This window comes from Phodopus roborovskii, unplaced genomic scaffold, assembly GCF_943737965.1.
Source record: "Phodopus roborovskii unplaced genomic scaffold, PHOROB, whole genome shotgun sequence".
Taxonomy (NCBI): domain Eukaryota; kingdom Metazoa; phylum Chordata; class Mammalia; order Rodentia; family Cricetidae; genus Phodopus; species Phodopus roborovskii.
In genome coordinates, this window is record NW_026126625.1 from 6,698,479 (window position 1) to 6,719,242 (window position 20,764).

General features: G+C 44.5%; 1 protein-coding gene across 2 annotated transcripts in view; it reads left to right on the top strand.

Moving 5' to 3' along the window:
- The first annotated feature begins 10,860 nt into the window (after positions 1-10,860).
- Znf592 (zinc finger protein 592) overlaps positions 10,861-20,764 on the top strand; it is a 49,076-nt gene continuing 39,172 nt past the window's right edge. The window contains exon 1 of one of the 2 annotated variants that reach the window (XM_051206578.1): positions 10,861-11,114. The gene's annotated coding sequence lies outside the window, so the exon portion shown is untranslated. The remainder of the gene's footprint in view (positions 11,115-20,764) is intronic. The other variant, XM_051206576.1, reaches the window with a different exon arrangement.

A 20,764-nucleotide genomic window follows, 5' to 3' on the forward strand; every position in this document is an offset into this window, starting at 1 on the left:
AAGCACAGGAGCTTATTGATTCCGTCTCCAGTTTCATTGTCCTGAGTTTCCTCTTAGCATCCTGCACAAAGCTATTAGGTGACTGGGTTGTCGATGGCTCTGTCTCTGGGAGAAAATAAATGTAAAAACAAGTAACTTCTTCCACTTAGAAGTCTTGAATGCCTTCCCTATCACTTCCAAGAGTAGAGACAAATGCTTTAGATTTCTGGGTGTAGTTCAGTGGCAGAGCACAAAGTCCTGGGCTTGAACTCTATCATGACAAAAGCTAAAACAAAACAAAAAGCCCTTCAGAGCAATAGCTGAGGTTTTCAGTGTGCCTTCCCATCATTCCCCAGCTTGAATTCTGGCTATGTTCAGACTGCAGTCTTGTATCAAGTTCTGAGGCTATGGTATGCCTTCCAGCAGACAGATCAACAGCCATAGCCCTGCTCTGCCTGTACGGTCGCTACAACTAAGGCTAAACTGCAAAGGTACGTACAATATAGTTCGTACTCTTAAAAATACGATCTTCAAAAATGAGAGTATGGAAGAGAGATCAAACTATGGTCACTGAGATGGCTTAGGGGATATGGGAGCTTGCTGCCAAGCTTGAGAACTGGAGAACTGAGTTTGATCCCTGGGACTCACATGGAAAGGACAGAACTGGCTTTGAAGTGTTGTCTTTGGACCCCCACATGAGTGTCATGGCACACTCCTCATATACAATAGAAACAAGCAAATAAATATGTAATCAGACTCATTTTAAAATATGTGGAAAGAACTGAGCATGATGGTGTATGTCTGTAATCATAGTGTTTGGAAAGCTGAGGCAAAGAATTAAGAATCTGAGGCTAGCCTGCGATACATGATAAGTCTGAGATTTGAGGCTGCCTTGGTTACATAGAATGATCTGGTCTTTGGTGGGATGCCTTGATTTGGGGAGTAGGGGGCCTTGGTCCTGCCTCAACTGAGTGTGCTAGGCTTTGTTGACTTCTCATGAAGGCCTTTCCCTTTCTTAGGAGAGGATGAGGGTAATTTAGGGGCAGGTGAGGGGGAGGGAAAAGAGGGGAGGGGAAACTGTGGTTGATATGCAAAATGAATGAAAAATTAAAAATGTATATAAAAAAGAAAAATGAGTAAACAAAAAACATTTTTTTTTAGTCTTGGGATATAACTCAGTGGTAGAGCAATTCCCTAGTGTGAGTGGGGCCTAGCATGAATGGATAAACAAATCTTTCTCTCTATATAGAATATCTATATTTATATCTGTATCTATATGGAACAACAAACTTCATGGGACTTATTCCTGTTTGGAGGCTGGAGAAGATGGTAGTAAAAGAGGATTTGTTTATTTGTTTGGTTGGTTTTTGTTTTTGTTTCTTGAGACAAGGCTTCTCAATGTAGCCTTGGCTGTTTTGGATCTCACTTTATAGACCAGGCTGGCCTAGAACTCACAGAGATTTGCCTGCATCTGCCTCCCGAGTTGCTGGGATTAAAGGCGTGAGATACCACTGCCCAGCTGAGGATGTTTTTTTAAAGTTATGCTTGTATTCATGTCTTAGTACTAAGGCTCAAACCCCAGGGTCTCACACATGCTAGGCAAGCTTGGTTTACAGTGAATTCTAGGCTAGCCAGGGCTTCATAGTGAGACTCTGCAAGAAAAAGCTAAATAAATACATTTTAAAAAGTAAAACAACACCCAGGCACTGGTGGCACAAGCCTTTAGTCCTAGCACTCAGGAGGCAGAGGCCAGTGGATCTCTGTGAGTTCCAGCCCAGCCTGGTCTAGGACAGGCTCCAAAGCAATAGAGAGAGACCCTGTCTCGAAAAACAAACAAAACACAAAACAAAAATGCATTCAGCATCAACTCTTTTTTTTTTTTTTTTTTTTTTTTTGTTTGTTTGTTTCTTATAAGGACCTCCTGGTACACTCACTGTGTAGTCCAGCTTGGCTTTGAATTTACAGGTGTCCACTACCACACCTAGCTTGTAATTCTGTTCATTTATTTATTTGATATAGGGTCTTGTTCTGTGGGCCTGGATGTCCTAGAACTCATGTAGCCCAGGCTAGCACTGAGCTAGTGATAATCCTTTTGTCTCAGCTTACCAGGTATGATTCAGGCAGGCAATGCCACACCTGGGTTTTTTTTTTTTTTTTTTAACTATTCTCCGCCCCCCCGCCCCCACACACACACAGGATCTGTTTCTGTATCCTAGGCTGGCCTGGAGCTCCTTGTATAGATAATGACCTCAAACCTCCAGTGGTTCTCCTACCTCTGCCTCCACATCTAGCTTTATTTTTTTTATAAGCCATTTTTAATTTATAAAAATATGGATTTTTTGGGGGGGAGGTCTGGGAAGATGGCTTTCCCAGCCTTCCAAGCATGGGGACCTGAATTCAATCCCCAGAATTCAAGCAGAAAAGTCAGACAATGAAATTTACTTGTAATTCCCAGTGCTGGGAAGAGAGACTGGGAGATTGCTACAGCTCACAGGACAAGAAAACCTAACAACCTAGCATACTTAAAACAAAATCAAAGATAGGGTTTCTCTGTGTAACAGTCTTGGCTGTCTGGAACTCGTTTTGTAGACCAGGCTGGCCTAAACTCACAGAGATTCACCTGCCTCTGCCTCCCAAGTACTGGGATTAAAGGCATGTGCCACCACTACCTAGCCCAAAAAAAAAAAAAATTGGTTCTTTTTCAAGGGTTTCTCTGTGGCTTTGGAGGCTTTCCTGGAACTAGCTTTTGTAGACCAGGCTAGTCTCAACTCACAGAGGTTTGCCTTTCTCTGCCTCTGGAGTGCTGTAATTAAAGGGGTACGCTACAATCACCCTGCTAAAAAAGTTTTTGTTTTTAAGAACAAGAAAAAATGGCTGGGTGGTGGTGGTGGCTCATGCCTTTGTTCTCAGTACTCTGGAGGCAGAGGCAAGCAGATTTCCATGAAAGCAAGGCCAGCCTGGTCTACAAAGTGAGTTTCAGGACAGCCAGGGCTACACAGAGAAACCCTGTCTCAAAAAGACAAAACAACAACAAAAAAGAACAAGAAAAATGCAAAACATAAGCCCATACCTCCAGTGTTGGGGATTGAACCTGGGGCCTTGCATGAGGTAAGAAAACATATTTTCCCAATGAGCTACTACAATCTGAGCAATAGAGTGTTAGGTAAAAGGATGTGTGCAAGTTGTCAATTTTAGTTAGGTTGGGCTGAGTAACAAAAGAAGGCTACCCAGAGCCAGGGATGTAGCTTGGTATTAAAGGATGTATGTGGTGTGAATGAGGCCCCAGGTTCCATTCCCAAACGTGCTTCCACCAAAGAAAAGAGAAAACATACGGACCAGTAAATATGCTGTCTTGATCTATGTATTATATTAATAAAATCTTGCCTGAAGTTTAAGAAATAAGACTATATAGTGTGAATAATACCTTCACTGGTACCTATAAAATATACAGGAAGGAGCCAGAAGACATCCTTATCTCTGGAAAGGTCAGTGACCACACTGACAGTTGTAGACAAATGAACACAGGATTGCCAAACTTAGTGAGAGCAGAGGGTGTGGGAAAAAATAACTGGAAAGAAAGCCAGTCCTTGTGGCACAGGTCTGTAATCATAGCTATTTGGGTGTTTGAGGCAGGAAGATTATGAGTGCAAGGCCAGCCTGGGAAACTAAGGGAAGCCTGACACAAAAGATTTAGGGTAGTGGTGGTAGATGGCTCAGTTGGAAAAGGTGCCTGCTACCAAGCCTGACTCTGGGACTCACATGGAAGAAGGAGAGAACTAAATTCCACTAGAGGACCCAGGTTTAATTTCCAGCAACCATGTGGCAGCTCATAACTGTCTGTAACTCCAGTTCCAGGGGATACATGGCACCAGACATGTAAGTATATATACATATAGACAAAATACCCATATCCATAATAAAAAAGAGATTAAAAACAAAAAGGCTAGTGGTATGCGTATGCGCAAAACCTCAGGTTCAAGCCCAAATAGTACAAAAAGAAAAAGAGTAGAAACACAGCCTGTGGAATGCAGCAGAAATTGAGCAACATGGTATGTTCAATAAACTACAGGTGATAGTGGAGTGCAAAGGAGAATGAGGAAGGCAGAAACAGAGGATGGAACCAAGAGATTAAAAACTCAGAGTTCGAGGACAGCCTAGTCTACAGAGCAAGTTTCAGGGGCAACAGCCAAGGCTACACAAAGAAGCCCTGTCTCAAAAACAAACAAACAAACAAACAAAAAGATAGATGGGTGGGGTGGTGATAAGCAGGCTAGGTGTTACTCAACATTATAGATGAGGAAGCATTAGAGAGTTTTAAGCAGGATACTGAAATGATTTGTTCTAGAGATCCTCATAGCACAGTTGGAGGATGCAGGAAGATCAATTAAGGACATTATGATCTTAGTTTAAGTGAGAGACACCAAGGGCTTAGTTTGCCCAGAGGGCTTGGCACATAATGAATTATGTGGTTCAAATCAAGGACTTTATCATAGGTAGGAGAATGGACAGAATTATCTTCTGCTTTCCTCTAGTCCTCTTATCACCACTTAAGCATGGCCTGCCCAACCCCACCAGGATGTAAAGGCCACAGAGCAAAGAGTCTAATTTTGTTTCCTCTTCAATCCCCAGGGCCTCACAGTTCCTGGTACAGGATAGGTACCACATAATTATCTGTTGACTGCATGAAGTTTTGCTAGGAAAGAGAAATCTATGCTAATAGTCTGTGGTGGTAATCTATAGACTAACTCCATTTAAAAACATACATATTTTTAAAATGTTTTAAAAATCTATTTGTGTGTATGGGAGGGGGAGTTTGCATGTGTGTGAACATGCATATGGAGGACAGAAGACAACCTTTAGTATGGTTCTCAGGTGCTGTCCACTGTGTCACTGGAACCTGGTGCTCACTGATTATGCTAGGCTGCTGGCCAGAAGCTAGGCCTCCTCAAACTAGACTTTCATTACAAGTGTATATCACCACACCCAGTGTTTGATTTTGCTTCCCAAGACAGTGAATTTCTGTGTAGCCCTGGCTGTCCTGGAACTCACTCTGTAGACCTACCTGCCTGTACCTTCTGAATAGTAGGGTTAAAGGTAAGTATTACCAAACCATTTCCAGCTTCTTACATGAGTTCTGGGGAACAAACTCAGGTCTTCATGCTTTGTAGCAAGGACTTGGCACAAAGTGAGCTATCTCTCCAATCCTTTCATATACATCTCTGATTAATATCATTCCTGGCTTAGACTCATTTGGGGCCATTCCCCTAGCCTCAGCATGAATTAGTCTTCCCTGCCCCTTTTGTCTGTACTATCTGCTTCCTAGCTACCTGTGCTTTCAAACTCTAGATAGCTTGCTTTCCTAAGTTAGTTCCCTTGAGGCCCTTGGCTACATGCTTGGGTTTGTTTGTCTTCTAAATCTTTTCTCTTTCCTTTTCATTTTTCTTTTTTTCTTGTCTCTTCTTTTCTGGTTGTGTTCCTCTAAGATCTTGTTTATCCTTCCTCTTAGAGCTAATAAAGCTCTGGTAACTTCTGATCTCTGGCCCCCAGGCTGGTGATTGATAGCAGCTTCCCTGCAGACCTAGGGTGGGTCACAACTCCTTGTCAGTTTCCCTATCTTTGTACATTGTTTCTCTTCAGTTACACATTTTGAGTGGTCCATCTGTTTCCTGTTGCTCTTGGCTGATACAAGAGCAGAAAAATGTACATTTTATCCTTTAAAGAAAAACAACTTTTATATGTAGTTTAATAGTTCTTAAGTAAATACTAGAGATTGTATCTTTTATCGCTTAATATGTTATCAAATGTTTCCAAGTCACACTCTTGTCTGTGTGGCGTTGCTATACAATGTTTCACACATCAGTAACTTAACCATTTACTGGGTTTACAATTTATCACAATTAAAGATTATAGTAAACATTGTTGTACTTATAGTTATCTTTTAAGGGAGGATTCTTTCTTAAGCAGTTTCTAGGAGTGCTACTGTGAGGCAAAAGGGACTCACTTGTCTATTATGGCTCTTTGAATTGCTTTTAAAAGATTATGCTAATTTATCTTGCCACTGCTTTCTCTGAATGTAATAACTGAATCATGAATGAGTACTGCAAAGTACATGTTTATAGTATATTTTTGCTAATGTACTAGGTAATCTAATCATTTGAAGTGAGTATGTATGAGGATTTTTGTTGTTGTTGTTGAGAGACAGGGTTTCTCTGTGTAGCCCTGGTTGTCCTAGAACTTGCTCTGTAGACCAGGCTGTCCTTAAATTCATCTGCCTGTCTTTGCTTCTCAAGTGCTGATTAGGATCTGTTTTTGTGACAGTATCTGTGTGATTGTGGCTGGCCAGAAACTTTTTCAAACTTGTGAAGATTCCCCTGCTTCCAATTCCCAAGTGCTGGGAATACAGGCCTGTAGAACACCTGGCTTCTTTGTTATCTATGCTGGTCATACAAATCCTAAACTACTTAAAAGTAAGTTTGGGGACCATGTGTATCATCACACTTAGCTTTTTGTTGCTTTTTGAGAAAGGGTTTCTCTGTGTAGTCCTGGCTCTCCTAGAACTTGCTCTGGCTCTTTCCGCCATCTTGGCGCCTGTGGAGGCCTGCTGGGAACAGGACTTCTAAAAGGCAAATATGTCTGGAAGGCTGTGATGCAAGGCCATTTTTGCTGGCTATAAGCGAGGTCTCCGGAACCAGCGAGAGCACACAGCTCTTTTTAAAATTGAAGATGCTGATGCCCGAGATGAAACTTTATTTTACTTGGGCAAGAGATGTGCTTATGTGTATAAAGCAAAAAACAACACGGTGACACCTGGAGGCAAACCAAACAAAACCAGAGTGATCTGGGGGAAAGTAACTCGAGCTCATGGAAACAGTGGCATGGTTCGTGCCAAATTCCGAAGCAACCTTCCTGCAAAGGCCATTGGACACAGAATCCGTGTGATGCTGTACCCTTCCAGAATTTAAACTAATGAACAGAAAACAAATAAAAGTGGGGAAAAAAAAAAAAAAGAACTTGCTCTGTAGATCAGGCTGGCCTGGAACTCAGAGATCACCTGCTCTTGTGGGTGCCTAGTTTGCATGAAGCCTTGGGGAATCTTGGTTCACTCATCAGTACTGCAGAAAGAAGGAAAAGAGCTGAAGAGGAAAAGGCCAGGAGACGGAGGCAGGAGATGCAAGTTTAAGGCCAGCTTGAATTATATCTAAAACTTGTCTCAAAAACAAAAATTAAGGGGCTAGGAATATAGCTCAGCTAGTATAAGACTTATCTAGCATCTGTAAGGCCTTGAGTTTGGTCCCCAATACTACATAAATTGGGTGTGGTGGTATGTGCTTGGGAAGTAAAGAGGACGAGAAGTCCAAAACCAGGGTAGGCTACAAAGTTAAATTCTAATACAGCCAGATCAGAGACAGACTCTGTCTCAAAAGTCAAACACGGGTGGAAAGATGACAAAGTGGAGTGATGGCTCAGTAGTTAAGAGTACTTGCTGTTCTTCCAGAAGAACCAACTTGTCACTTTGGTTCTCAGTATCCACACCAGGCAGCTCACTACCACCTACGACTCCCAGGTTCAGGGTCATTTAGCAGCCTTCATGTGTCTACACACTTTTTTCTGGCCTCTGAGAACACCCACCATCCATAGTATATATTCACACATAGAAAATAAAATCTTAAAATTTAACAAAAAACCAAACAGTCAACAACCCTAGTTTAAAGTTTCTCCACCCACCCCCATAATTTCTCTCTACACAAACTCTATTGTCTTGTGAAGAAAAAAATAATCAGAGAAGCAATGGCCAATTTTCATTGTGTAAACAACTGGAATACACTAGTTGTTTTCCCTGTCTCATTGTTCGGAGTCAACGTCCCATTATTAGGACCAAAGGGCTAATGCCTATAGTCTCACTGAGTAAGAAATAATGGGGGGAATCCACATTACACTGTATTGCCAGCACAGTTCAAGTTCCAGTGGTTCATCTAGGTCTGGGACATCTAGAGTTCAGCCTGACTCACTTGTGCTTTAGTCCTCCCCTGACCTCCCAGACAGGCTGACCTACTCTACTACAGTTCTGGGCTATGGCCCAAAAGTCATCATGGTGGGTATTCTTGGTCTTTGGACTATCTCCTTTACCTGGGACAGTCTCCTCACCTAGACCATTTTGATTGCTAGAGTCCTATATACACCTAAAAGATCTTATTCTGATTGCCTTTCCTAAATCTTCTTTGAAGTCGGTGTGTGTGTAGATAATGACGCATTCATCTGTGTATGTTCTGTGATGGTGTGGGAAAGTTTGAAACATGGCATGCATGTAGGGGTTAGAGGATAACCTCAGGTATTGGCCCTCATTTTCCTTCCTCACTTTGGATGGAATTGCTTATAGTTTTTGTGCTGTGCTGGCCAGGCTACTTGGGCCCTGAACTTCCAAGGATTCTGTTTTCTCGGGCTCTTACCTACCCACAGGAGTGCTAGGGTTACAAATAATCATACTATGTGCCTGGATTATGTGGATGCAGGGGAATCAGACTCAGGTCCTCATACTTATGCCGTAATCACTTTTACCCACTGAGCCACCTCACTGGCCCATGGACATGATTTTTACTGTTATTTGAAAGGGGTGTGTGTGTGTGTGCACATGAATACCAGTGCCTGAAGAGGTCAGAGGGCTTGATGTGAGTGCTGGGAGTCAAACAGGTGCTCTGTAAGAGCAGTCTATATTTTTAACCACCGAGTCATCTTTCCAGGGTTAGTGGCTACAAAACACAACAACAAAAAACCCCTCAAGTTTATTTAACACCTTATTATCCTGGCTATTTTGTTCACAGGTATAGTGCATTATTGGGGGTAGGGGTATAAATGAAGTGATAACCAGGGAATGGAAACACATCTCCTGAGAGGGAAAGGGTTTTTTGTTGGTTTGTAAGGTTTTAAACAAGTTTAGGAATAGGGCTGATGAGAGATTGTTCAGTGACAAGGACTCTTGCTACCAAGCCTTATGATCCAACTTCAATGTCTGGGACTCTCATGGGAAAAGCAGAGACCTGACTCTCCCAAGTTGTCCTCTGACTTCCACACCCATACAGACACAGGAATGCACACAAAATAAAGAAGTTGGGGCCAAAGATATTTAGAGAGAGAGAAAAAAATAATCAAGTGCCTCACAAACTTCTAGAGATAATGTCAGCTATATTGTTTTATTTCCTATACTAAGTGGTATAGATTTTATTGTTTTATTTTTTTTGGGGGTGGGGTTGGGCAAGATCTCATGTAGCTCAAGTTGGTCTCAAAGTAGATCTATGGCCAAGGTATACCTTACATTCCTCAATATCCTGCCTTCCGTGTCAGGTGTAGAATGCTGGCATTACAGCCATTCATACCACTATGGTATGGGAGTTTGAACCAACTGTAGCTAAAGTTTAAAAGACAGAGAATCTACCTGTTTATGGATGCCTTGTAAGGACATCCTGGTAGTTAATATGTGGAAGCATGCATGATTCCCCATATTAAAAAAGTAAGTCTCGAGGGACATGTTGTCAGTTTATCCCAGCATGAGGAAGGCAGAGGCAGGCAGATCTCCGAGTTCTTTTGGGGACAGCCTGGTCTACAGAGTGAGTCCCAGGACAGCCCAAGCTACCCAGAGAAACCCGTCTCAAATAAATAATCCTTCCCTCTTCTCTTTCTTTTTTTGTTTTTAAGTCACTCTTTTAATGTCTAATACCAGCTGGCCTTGAACTTAAGGTCCTCTTGCCTCAACCCCTAAGAGGTGGGATTACACATGCACCACACTGGAGAAATATTTCTATCTTTATTCACCCTTTGGATCTTGTTGGATAAGACAGCCTTTTCTTGGATCTCCTTCTCCCCACTCCCTATCTTTTCTGGGGTGCGCAGTATAAATTATTCTATCTCCCTGTGGCTTCTTTACTTGAGCTCTCCTTTTCAAACTGGAAAACCAAAAACAAACCTTTCTTTTACTCCTCCTTAATTTAGAGGCCTAGTTTCCTCTCCATCTCCCTGCCAAACTTCTGAAACCATTTCTCTTAACTGCCTTCATTGCTTTATCACTAAACTCCTCATCCAAGCGTTTGGCTCAGTCAGAGCAGGCCCCAGCCGAATGTCAGTTCCAGCCCTTTTGCAAAGTGTCGCCTCTTTCCTCCTGGTTTCTTCAGAAGGAACTTCTCCATGCTTAACTATCCTGCAGGGAACTCCGACCTCCTTGTTGCCTTAATGCTGCAGACCCAAGTACTTCATGTTCTCGGAAAGTCCTGCGGGTCACCCTCGTAGTCTTCTGCCAGCCTCTCCAAGTTCTTGCCCTGCAGTTATAGCTTCCCCGGGGAGCCCATGAATGACCAGTCCACCCTGAGAGCTTACCAGCCCCCGACTCCGCTCCCCCGCGCCTCCCTTGGTTCCCCCAGAGACAACATGTCTGAGCGCCCCACGCCTCTCCAAGCTTGCGAGCATGTCCTTGTATCTTACGATGACCAGCCATTTAGGGCGCTCCCGAGTGCCCAGGCCCACGCCAACTCCTGCCTCCTTTCACTTAACAGCCATGACTAGGCCCCGCTCGGCCAGGTCTACGTGAAGACGACCTCGTCCGGGCTCCGGGGCGCTCGCCGTCCGTTCTGCCCGCCGCCGCGAACGCACAAGTCGTCCCTCTAGCGGGCGGCCTGGGCCGCAGCGAGGCCTCAGAGGCGTATCAGAGCTCCAGAGGCCCAGGCGGCCAGGAGAGGAGCGGGCCGCGCCCGCCCAGGGTGTGAGGCCGCGCGGAGGGCGGCGGGCCCCAGCCCAGGTCGGAGTCCCGGAGCTCTGTGTAGCGCCGTCCCCGCCCGCCCCGCCCCGCCTCGCGGCGGCGTCGCCAGGGTCGCGCTCGCCCGAGGCGGAAGGCGCGAGGCCCGGCCGGGCCGGGGCAGCTCCTCAGCCGCACCGCCCTGGCCGGTGCCCAGGCCCGAGTCGCCTTCCGCCCGCCCTCCCCACCCGCGGCCTCAGCCAGGTCCCGCCGCCAGCCCGGCTCCCGCCCCCGCTCCGCCCCCGGAGCCGCAGCCCCGCCCGCCACCGCCGTCGCCATGTTGTGGCTCCCGCAGCCGGCGCTGGGGACGCGCGCGGCCGAGCCCGGGGCCTGCCGCTGCCGCCGCCGCCGCCAGGTAAGCGCCCCCCGCCGCCCGGACAGGGCGAGGCCACCGCCCCAGCTGCTCCAGCTCGGGCAGGGGAGTCCGAGGAGAGCGGGCTCGGAGCCCGCGCCGCGGCCCGGCCCTGCAGCCTGGCGGACCCTGCCCGCCGCCCGAGGCGGCAGCCACTTCCCCCGACCGCCGCCAGGCGGGCCCCGGCCGCCACCCCACCCCGCCCCCGGCCCGGGTCGCCGGCCCCTTCCGCCGCCGCCGCAGCCGCCCGCCGCTCAGGGGCGGCCCGGGCACGCCGCTGTCGTCCCGCGCGCCACAGGCGGCCGCCCGCCGAGCCCCCGGCCCGGGCAGGGATAACGGTGCACTTCGCCCGGCTGGGACGCCCTGTCAGCTCCACGGTCCCCGCCGCGCGAGGACCAGGCGCCGTCTCGGGGCAGACACTCGGAGCGTCGGCCCTCCTCGGCGCCCCTCCGTCACCCCTCCTCTACGCCCAAGTTCTGACCCCCGGGGAGGTTTCTCCCGGGGCAGACAAGTCTTCTTCCTCCAGAGTTGGGGTCTTCAGGGGGGTGACCAGGCCTGTTGATCAGGGGCGAATTTATCTCTCTGCGGGGACCCTTCCTGCCAACCTAGGGTCTAGGTTCCGTGTGACCCAGGGGGAGGACAGGGGAGCGTCTGCTGGACAGATGGCCTCCTGGCCTTGGCTCAGCTTTTGTGAGGGGGAGGGGTCCGTATGACCTTAGATATGCTTGCTCTTGAGGACCGCGGGATTATTGGAGGTGGTTAGGGATTTTTAACTATTTTCATGAGCAGGCCAGAGGTGACATTAAAAGTCCAGGGTTGGAATAAGCCCACAGGCCCACCTAGGGAGCCTGTGGGTTTTGTATCCAGGACTAGCCTACACAGTTCCTTCATGAGGAGGAGAGTGGGACTTGGGTGGGTAAATGGTTTTTGGACCAGGGTTTGCCCGTTTACCCCCAGGTCTGTGTTCGTGTAGGGCTTAGAGGGTGCTTGTGTCAGGTGTACACCGGCTGAGCACACCGTGTGCTGGGCCTGATGGGTGCTCAGTGGGATCTCAGACGTCTGTTTGCTAAACTAACAGGTAGCAGGAACATTACACCATGAAAGAGAAGGGGCAGCTCGGTGCTGATTTTTTTTTTTTTTTAACCATTTTCTGCTGTTCCACTGACGATGGCTTTGGTTCGTTTAACAATTACTCCTCCCTCCCCCTCCCCCGTTTTAGTCAGGTTGGCTACCAAGCTCAGGTTTTAACCTCCCCGGTAGTTGGGACTTAAGGCAACCATGTCTGATTGTAAAAAATTTTTCTGGGCACTTGTAGTATGGGGTCATGACTGAACTAGGTTTTGGAGATACTGTGTTAGTGTTGGGAGACCTTAGCCTCAAGACAAAGTCCAGTAATTAAAGAAAATATTTGTCATTAAATATAAGCAATGAAAAATAACTACCCTTGTGGAGTTTCCTTCTAGTGTGTCTAATAAACATTCAGTATGTTACAAAGCACTAGATACTAAAGGAAAAAAGAGAAGAGGGAAGGAGAATCTGAGCTAAGGGGTGGGTGATTTTTGTTTTATTCTTTGTAAATACAGTTTTAACTAAGTCTTCCTAACTGGCCTGTCTAGATCTTCCTGCCTCATCCTTTTGAATGCTGGGACACATAGACTTCAGTACTCCTGGGCTCAGGGAGAATTTAATTAACATTACAATGACAGGGGACTTACCAGAAGGTAGGAAGGGCTCTCTGTCTTTTTGTTCTCTCTCTCTCTCTCTCTCTCTCTCTCTCTCTCTCTCTCTCTCTCTCTCTGTGTGTGTGTGTGTGTGTGTGTGTGTGTGTTCGTGTTCGTTTGGTTTCGCAGTGGGGGAAGTGGGGGAAATCAACCCTAGGGCCTCACTCACTCACTGAGCATAGACTCTGCCTTTGAGCTCTACCTGGTCCAGATGAGTCTTTGGAACAAAACTCTAAAGGAAATGGCTATATGAAAGTTAACGCCCTGGTGAGTTCAAGGGGGGAAAAAAGATGAGGAAAGAGAATGATTTAAGTTGGGGGCTCAGGGAAGGTTTTCGGGAGGAAGTACCACTGCTAACTCATAAAGAGGCTTAAGAGTTAACCATTTGTGGAACAGCTTGGCAACTTGGAGGAAGTGAAAGAGGTTCATGGGGCTAGAGGAAGAAAGGGGAGAGGGGAGATTTAAGTCTGTGGAGAGCTGGGCTTGCTTGCCTGCTCGCTCAGGCCTGGGTTGCAGGGATGCTTGCCCTTTTTTAGGTTGGGTTGTAATTTAGGGTAATTAGGAGTATTTGCATTTTGTAAGAAGACCTCTGGCCTGGGTTCTGCTCTGACTTTGAGATAAAGCAAGGATTTCTCTGTTGAAAAGATCTCAAGTTTGTGGAACCTCCTTTCCTCTGTAAATTCTTTACCTAGCTTTTAACAAGGGAAAACGAAGTAGAATTTCTGAGTGTCTACTAGGTGGAAGAACCCATCTGAATGATTTTTGTGTACATTATCTTACTACACGCTGGGAGACAAGGTTCTCAGGTCCTGAGGTGAGGTGATGTGATGTGTCCACAGTTATGATTGTAACAGCTTGCCTCATTCCAGTGCTCACCAGCTTTGGAGTAAGACTGCAGGACTTTACTTTTATCTTGACACTTGTTCACATAGATATTAAATTATTTAACCCTGCTTATGCCTCAGTTTCCTTATCTTCAAGTATCTACTTCATAAAGTGATATGCAGATAAAACTGAGCTATATAGTTTAGCAGTTTGTTCAATAATATTAGTTTCCATAACTAAAAAAAGTCTTGCCACTTCTTAGCTATATTGTGACTATTTTGAATAAGACTAAATAGATAATTCAGTTTTGTTTTGTTTCAAGTCAGGGTTTCTCTGTAGCCTTGGAACTCTCTCTATAGACCAGGCTGACTTCAGCTCCAAGATCCTCCTGCCTCTGTCTCCAGAGTGCTGGGGTTAAAAGTTTATGCCACCACTGGCCCCCCCCCCCCCCCCCCCGTGATAATTTAGTTCTTTAATTTTGTGTAACTATCTCCTTTCCCTCTTCTTTCCTTTTAATAACTTAATGCCAATACTGTTTCTATATGATCAGTCATTCAGCATTGATCCCTCATTTCATGATTTGACACTATGTTGAAACTTAAAAAGCGAGAACCATTAGATACCATTTTCTTTTCAGTAGTTTATAGGAAAAGTCAATTATTTTAATAAGTGGATTATAATCATGATTTAAATTCTTTAATATTGTGGTGGTTAAAGGGCTACTGGGGGCAGGTTGTGGTGGCCCAGTCCTGTAATCCTAGAGGAAGAAGATCAGGAAGGAGCTCAGCTCTGTAGTGTTTGAAGCCAGCCTGGGAGGTGTGATGTCCTAAAAAATGCCTGGGGGAGGGGGGAAAAGGAAGGCTTCAGGGAGTAGGTGATTTCTGAATTGAACTTTGGAGGACAAAGAGGAATTTTTGCAGGTTAGTAAGAATGAGGCTGGGAAACAGGGTTATATGAGAGACAGGTCAAGAAGTTTGTTTTATTCTGTAAGCCATGGTGAAGTACCAGAGAGCATTAGATACAGCTCATGCATTCCATTTGGCTGTTGCAGCTGGAGAGCAATGGCCGCTGTCAGTCTTGGGCAGCTTTGTCTTTGGGGGGGGGGCGGGGGAGGGGGCTGGGCTTCAGTATCAATTCCTAGATTTGGAGACCAAAACTTGAGTTTAGTGAAGTTTTCAGCTGATTCAGGGAGTCTGACTCATTAAGTAAACTTGGAGGAAACTGATGAGTAAAATTAAACTATTAATTGTAAAAATGGAACAATAGAATGACAGATGTTTCTGTCCTCTGACCATTGTCCCCACCTCTCTTCCCCTTTCTGTCTATCACTAGGGCACCTTACAAACTCTCTCAGTTCCCATTTGTTTTTCTCAGGTACATGGACGTGAACATTTTCTCTGCTTTAGTCTGTCTTCAAGTACTATTCTGTACTGTTGGTAATAATTGTTGACAGAGTGAATGGAGCTGTATTATCTGTCTGGGTGAGATCCTGTGCTTATGAAACTTAGATAAAATAGGAAGAGTAACTTTGAAAAATATTGACAAGTTCAGGGTTAGCCTGGCCAACATGAGACCTTTTCTTACTCAAAATAAATAAATAAATAAACAAACAAATAAATAAATACATTTTAGAAAAAAGGAAATTTGATGAGAGAGGTTCTTTAGAACTAAGCTAGCAGTTCCATGTACTTACATGGAGATGCTGTGGTATAGGGGTAGTTTTGGGCTAAATTGTAGTATGGGTATGTGCATTGGAATTGTTCAGGAAATAACCCAGAGTGTAGATGATGTTTTCTTTTAAAACTCTAAAACTTGGGGCTGTGGAGATGGCTCAGTAGTTAAGAGCACTTACTGTTCTTGCAGAGGACCTGAGTTGGGTTTCCATATCTATACCAGGAGGTTCACCACACCTGTAATTCTAGCTTCAGCAGATCTGACTGATGCTCTCTTCTGCCTTTATGGGCACCTGAACTCATGTGCACGTACCCACACTTAGGCACATGAAAATACACATGTAATTAAGGTGAAATTCTTATAAAAAATCTCTAAAATATGTAATTATTTTATGTACATATGTACATATATTCATGAAGAAAAATTAGGAGATGCAGATAGGAATACAAAGGAAATAAAACTTGCCAAACTATTCAGAACTATCATTAACATTTAATTAAAATTGCTGTTTCTTTTTTGTTTGTTTTGCTTTTCTGAAACAGGGTTTCTCTGTGTAGTTCCTGGAACTCACTCTGTAGACCAGGCTGTCCTTGAACTCAGGGAGGCCTCTGCCTCCCTGTTAAAACTAAAAGCATGAGCCACCACTGCCTGGCCAGTTTTCTTGTTTTTAAGAACCAAGAACACCCTTCTATTTCCCTAGCCACCCCTCCACCCCTGAAACCTGGCTTTTGTAGTTTCTTTTCTTTCTTTTTAAAAATTTTTAAACAAATACTTTTCTTAGTTATTTTTAATTTTTTAAAAAAATGTGCATTGGTGTTTTACTATTTATGTCAGATACCCTGGAACTGGAGTTACAGACTGTGAGCTGCCATGTGGGTGCTGGGATTTGAACCTGAGTCCTCTGGAAGAGCAGTCAATGCTTTTAATTGCTGAGCCATCTCTTTAGCCCCTGTTCTTGTTTCTTAAAACAGGGTTTCATTGTAGCCAAGGCTAGCCTTGAACTGATCTTTCTGTCTCCCAAGAAGGGCTAGGATTACAGGCTTGGCTATACCCAGTTTAATATTTGATAGTTGTATTGTTTAGGATCCTGGAGGTTTAACCCAGGTCCTTTGTGCATGATAAGCCAGTGTTCTCCCACTGAGTTTCATTTCCAAGCCATTTTGATATTTATGTTAGATCTTTGCTTCCATTCTTATTTTTGTATGTATATTTAACTTTCTCTTTTATAAAAATAGGAATACTTTGAATGATGAAGAATTCTGAAAATTGGTGTCCATGAGTTAGAATAGTTGCATATACCTAAAACCTGAGTCTGTCTACTTCTGGCATCTGGTCTATTGCTTGCTCCAGGAGTGTAGAATATGATCTCCTCTAGAAAATTATATTACATTTAAGAAAGTTTTTATTTTTTTTAGCTTTTATTTTGACAGCAGGGAAGCATATTTTGATACAATTTATCTAGTGCATAACTTTATGCCTCCCAGAAAAGTAAATGACTTCAAGTTTGGTATTGCCAATCAATGTTTACTGTGTGATTTCAGTTAAGACCTTTACTGTCTACATTTCAGAATCTGAAGGTGTTAAATCAAGAGGTAATGATAGCCCTTTATTGTTTTTTAATGCAACACTGCACCCCAGCCCAAAGCAGCAGGGCCAAACTGGAACCCTCTGAAACCATGAGCCAAAAGTAACCCTGTTGCACTTTTAAATTATCTCAGCTGAATGGGGCAGTGTGCAAAGCCCTTCATTCTTATTAACAAACTCCAGTAGACAAGACAGGATGCGATGTCTGTTTGTAGTTGTAAAAAGACTGACAAGGTTGAGTGAAGAGAAGGAGTATGTGAGTGAAGTCTACATGGCTTTAGCTTATATCTTGTTTTAAAAGTTCCAGAGTTATTAGGGACCCTGAAAGATTCTGAAACTTTAAAATGTTTATTGAATTTTATTTAAATTTTTTTGAGACAGAGGGGTTCTATATAGTCCTGGCTGTCCAGGCTGGCCTCAAACTCAGAGGAGATCTGCCTGTCTCTGCCTTCCACATGCTGGGATTAAAGGCTTTTATTTTTTTTTAACTGAAAAAGTTTTGAGTGGTCCAGAGGTGGCTATAAGGACCTTTCACAAGGGATATAGACTCCTCTTTAGAAGGCAGAAGAACCGCCCCAGGTCTAACTCAGCATGACGGCTTCCTCTCTCTCTCTCTCTGCAGTAGAGTGTATTTTTTTTTTTAAAGTCAGTGTTTTTTGAAAGATTTTTTATTTATGTTTGAGTGCTCTCCATGTTCTTCTGCTCGACAGGAGGGTATTGGATCCCATTATAGATGGTTGTAAGCTACCATGTGGGTGCTGGGAATTGAACTCAGACCTTCTGGAAAAGCAGCCAGCGCTCTAGTTTTTAAACTTTATTCTTTGTATTTTCTTCCTACCATTTGAATCTTATAAAGGTTTTAATATCTTATCCTCACAAAAGTGAATAAATACTCAGTAAGATCTACTTTCATTTTGGAGACAAACACTAAGGGCCGTGTAGCAAAAGCTGAAACTGTTCTTGTAAAAGAAGCACAATTTGGAATTAATTGCACCTGCTGGGCCTTGCTGAAGAGAAGGTGCATTTAGATGCTTTGAGATGGCTTTTCTTGTCAGGGTCATTTAGGCTAGTACCTCTGGTTGGGATAGTCCTTGAATCCAGAGAGCCTGGTATACTGAAGAGAGTGTGATCCTGATTTGGGTCTCTTTTTGGGGTGTAGAGTGGGGAGGGAGGATCTTGTAGTCTAGTATAGCTTCTGCTCAGAAACCATTCTGCTTCATCTGCCTGAGTCCTGGATTACAGGTCAACCTGGAACTCTCAAATCCCTCACAAATGCTAGAATTACAGGCAGGCACCACCTCACCCAGTTACTCAATTTGAGTGCTTGCTTTTTCCTTCCTTCCTTCCTTCCTTCCTTCCTTCCTTCCTTCCTTCCTTCCTTCCTTCCTTCCTTCCTTCCTGTGTGTGTTTTGTTTTGTTTTTGGAGACGGTTTCTCTGTACAATTTTGGCTGTCCTGGAACTTGATCTGTAAATCAGGCTGGCTTCAAAAGAGATCCACCTACCTCTGCCTCCCAGTTTCTAGGATTAAAAGTATGTGCCACCACTGCCTGGATTCTAAAGAAATCAGGTTGTTTCTAGTGTGGCCTGGTTTCAGTATGGTCCTGGCTGGCAGTCTCCCAGACTTCCAGAAGTCTTGAGAGCTTAGAACCCAAGAGACTGCAAAAGAAAGGAGTTAGATCCATATATAAGTTTAAGGTGCATCTCTAGGATTTCTCTCTTTCTGGAGGCTTGACACTTTTGGGGGTGAGGTGGGGACTTCCTTGCAGTCTCTGGACACAGATATTTTATCCACACTACCTGAGTGGGAGCTGGTGGAGTTGGCTGTTGCTTCCTGTTTATATCCTTGTTTGCTGCAGTTTACAACATTCTCCATTCTGCCAATTCAATTTATCAAATCAAAGGTGTTCACTTGTGCAAGGCAAAGGGCAAAGTGAGACTGTAGCAATGAATTTTGAAAGTATGGGTCAGTTGTAACTACAACCCATGCTGTTCCAAGGTCTGAAAACAAAGCTGAGCCCCAGCTTTGTCATTCCAGAGGGAGAGAAGCCCAGGAATTTGTGCCAAGCCGCTGTTTAGATTCTTCTGGAAGTGCTCTGTCTTGGCCTCTTTTGATGTTTGTGTATTTTGTTTTCTGAGATAGAGTCACTATTATGTAGCCCTGGCTGTCCTGGAACTCACAAAGATCCAGATCCTCTGCCTCCAAGTGCTGGGATTAAAGGTCTGCACCAGCATGCCTAGTTTTTGTTTGTTTGTTTGTTTGTTTTTGAGACAGCCTGGGCTGTCCTCAAATCTATGTAGTGTGTGCTAATCTTGAACACCTGATTCTCTTGCCTCTGTCTCTCATGTGCTGGCATTATATGCATGCATCACATGCCAGCTCCTTCTTTATTTGTTTTGAGACAAAGTCTCTCTCACTATGTAGCCCCAGGTAGCTTGAAATTTGCTGTGCAGCCCTGGCAGTCCTTGAATTTGCAGTCCTCGTGCCTTAGCCTCCCTGATCCTGGAATCTGGGTGAGCCATCACACCTAGGAAAAAGAATGTTTTACTTGTATTTAAAATCCTGCATAGCTTTTTTTGCACCTGTACATCATTGCTAGGCAGTGTATAGTCAAGTATGAAAGGTTTACCATTGGCCCAGCCCAGAGCACTGTGCTTTGTAGGACATAAAAGAATCATGTGAGATGAACTTTGCCTTTTGGAGTTCTCCCACTGCAAGCAATTACAGAACAATTTGCTTCTAGACCAGAAGTGGCTTTTTTCCTCCTTCCTTCCTTCCTTCCTTCCTTCCTTCCTTCCTTCCTTCCTTCCTTCTTTCTTCGTTCATTTGTTCCTTCCTTTCTTCCTTTTTCCCTCCCTCCCTCCCTCTCTCTTTCCCTCCTTTGCTCCCTCTTTTCTTTCTTGATGCAGGGTTTCTCTGTGTAGCCCAGCTGTCCTAGAACTCTCTCTGGATCTGCCTGCCTCTGCTTTTCCAATGCTGGGATTAAAGGCTTGGACTAACACATCTGGCTGACCAGAAGTATCTTCAGGGGCTTTTCTTTCTGAAGATGGTGGTTATATGCTATTCATTTGAAGTGGCTGGGGTTACCTCTTGGGAACATCTCTGACATTCAAAATAGAGTGACACCATTTGGAAGGAGATGGTGGTAATTGTATAATTTCATTTTTCATTACTTGCTCCCCTACTCCACCCCATTTTAATTGTTTTTGGTGCTGGGGATTTAATCCAGGACATTACCCTGTCACTGAGCCGAATACTCAGTCAGTTGTCACCACTGACCCTGTTCTCTTCAAGAGGGAACCCTATCCACAAAAGAAGAGCCCCAGTTTATTGCATGCCATGCTTATATGCCATTACTTTTTCATTCTTAACCTAGAGAGGAGTTTAAAAATTATTCACACCTCCTGGAAGAGTTTATACTTTTTGTAGTTTATCAGCAAACTGGAAGCTAATTATCAGGAATTAATTTAACTAAGGGAATGCCTAGGACTTAAGGCAGGCACTTGGGGCAAGGACTCCGAAGTGACACACTCCTGCATGGCAGGAGAGAATTGAGGGTAGCAAAAAAAACCTTTTAAAGAAATTCCCCCTTCTTGATTACTTTATTTAATGGGTGTTTTGCCTGCATGTGTGTCTGTGAAGTACCAATGGAGGCTAGAAGAGTGTGTTAGATCTGCCCCATCTCCCTTGGGACTGGAGTTGCAGATGGTTGTCAGCTGCCATGTGGGTGTTGGGAATCAAACCTGGGTCCTCTAGAAGAGCAGCCAGCGCTCTCATCTGTGGAGCCATCTTCTGGCCCCTAAAAGGAACTGATTTTGGTGTTTGAGATAAGGTCTCATGCAGGTTAGCT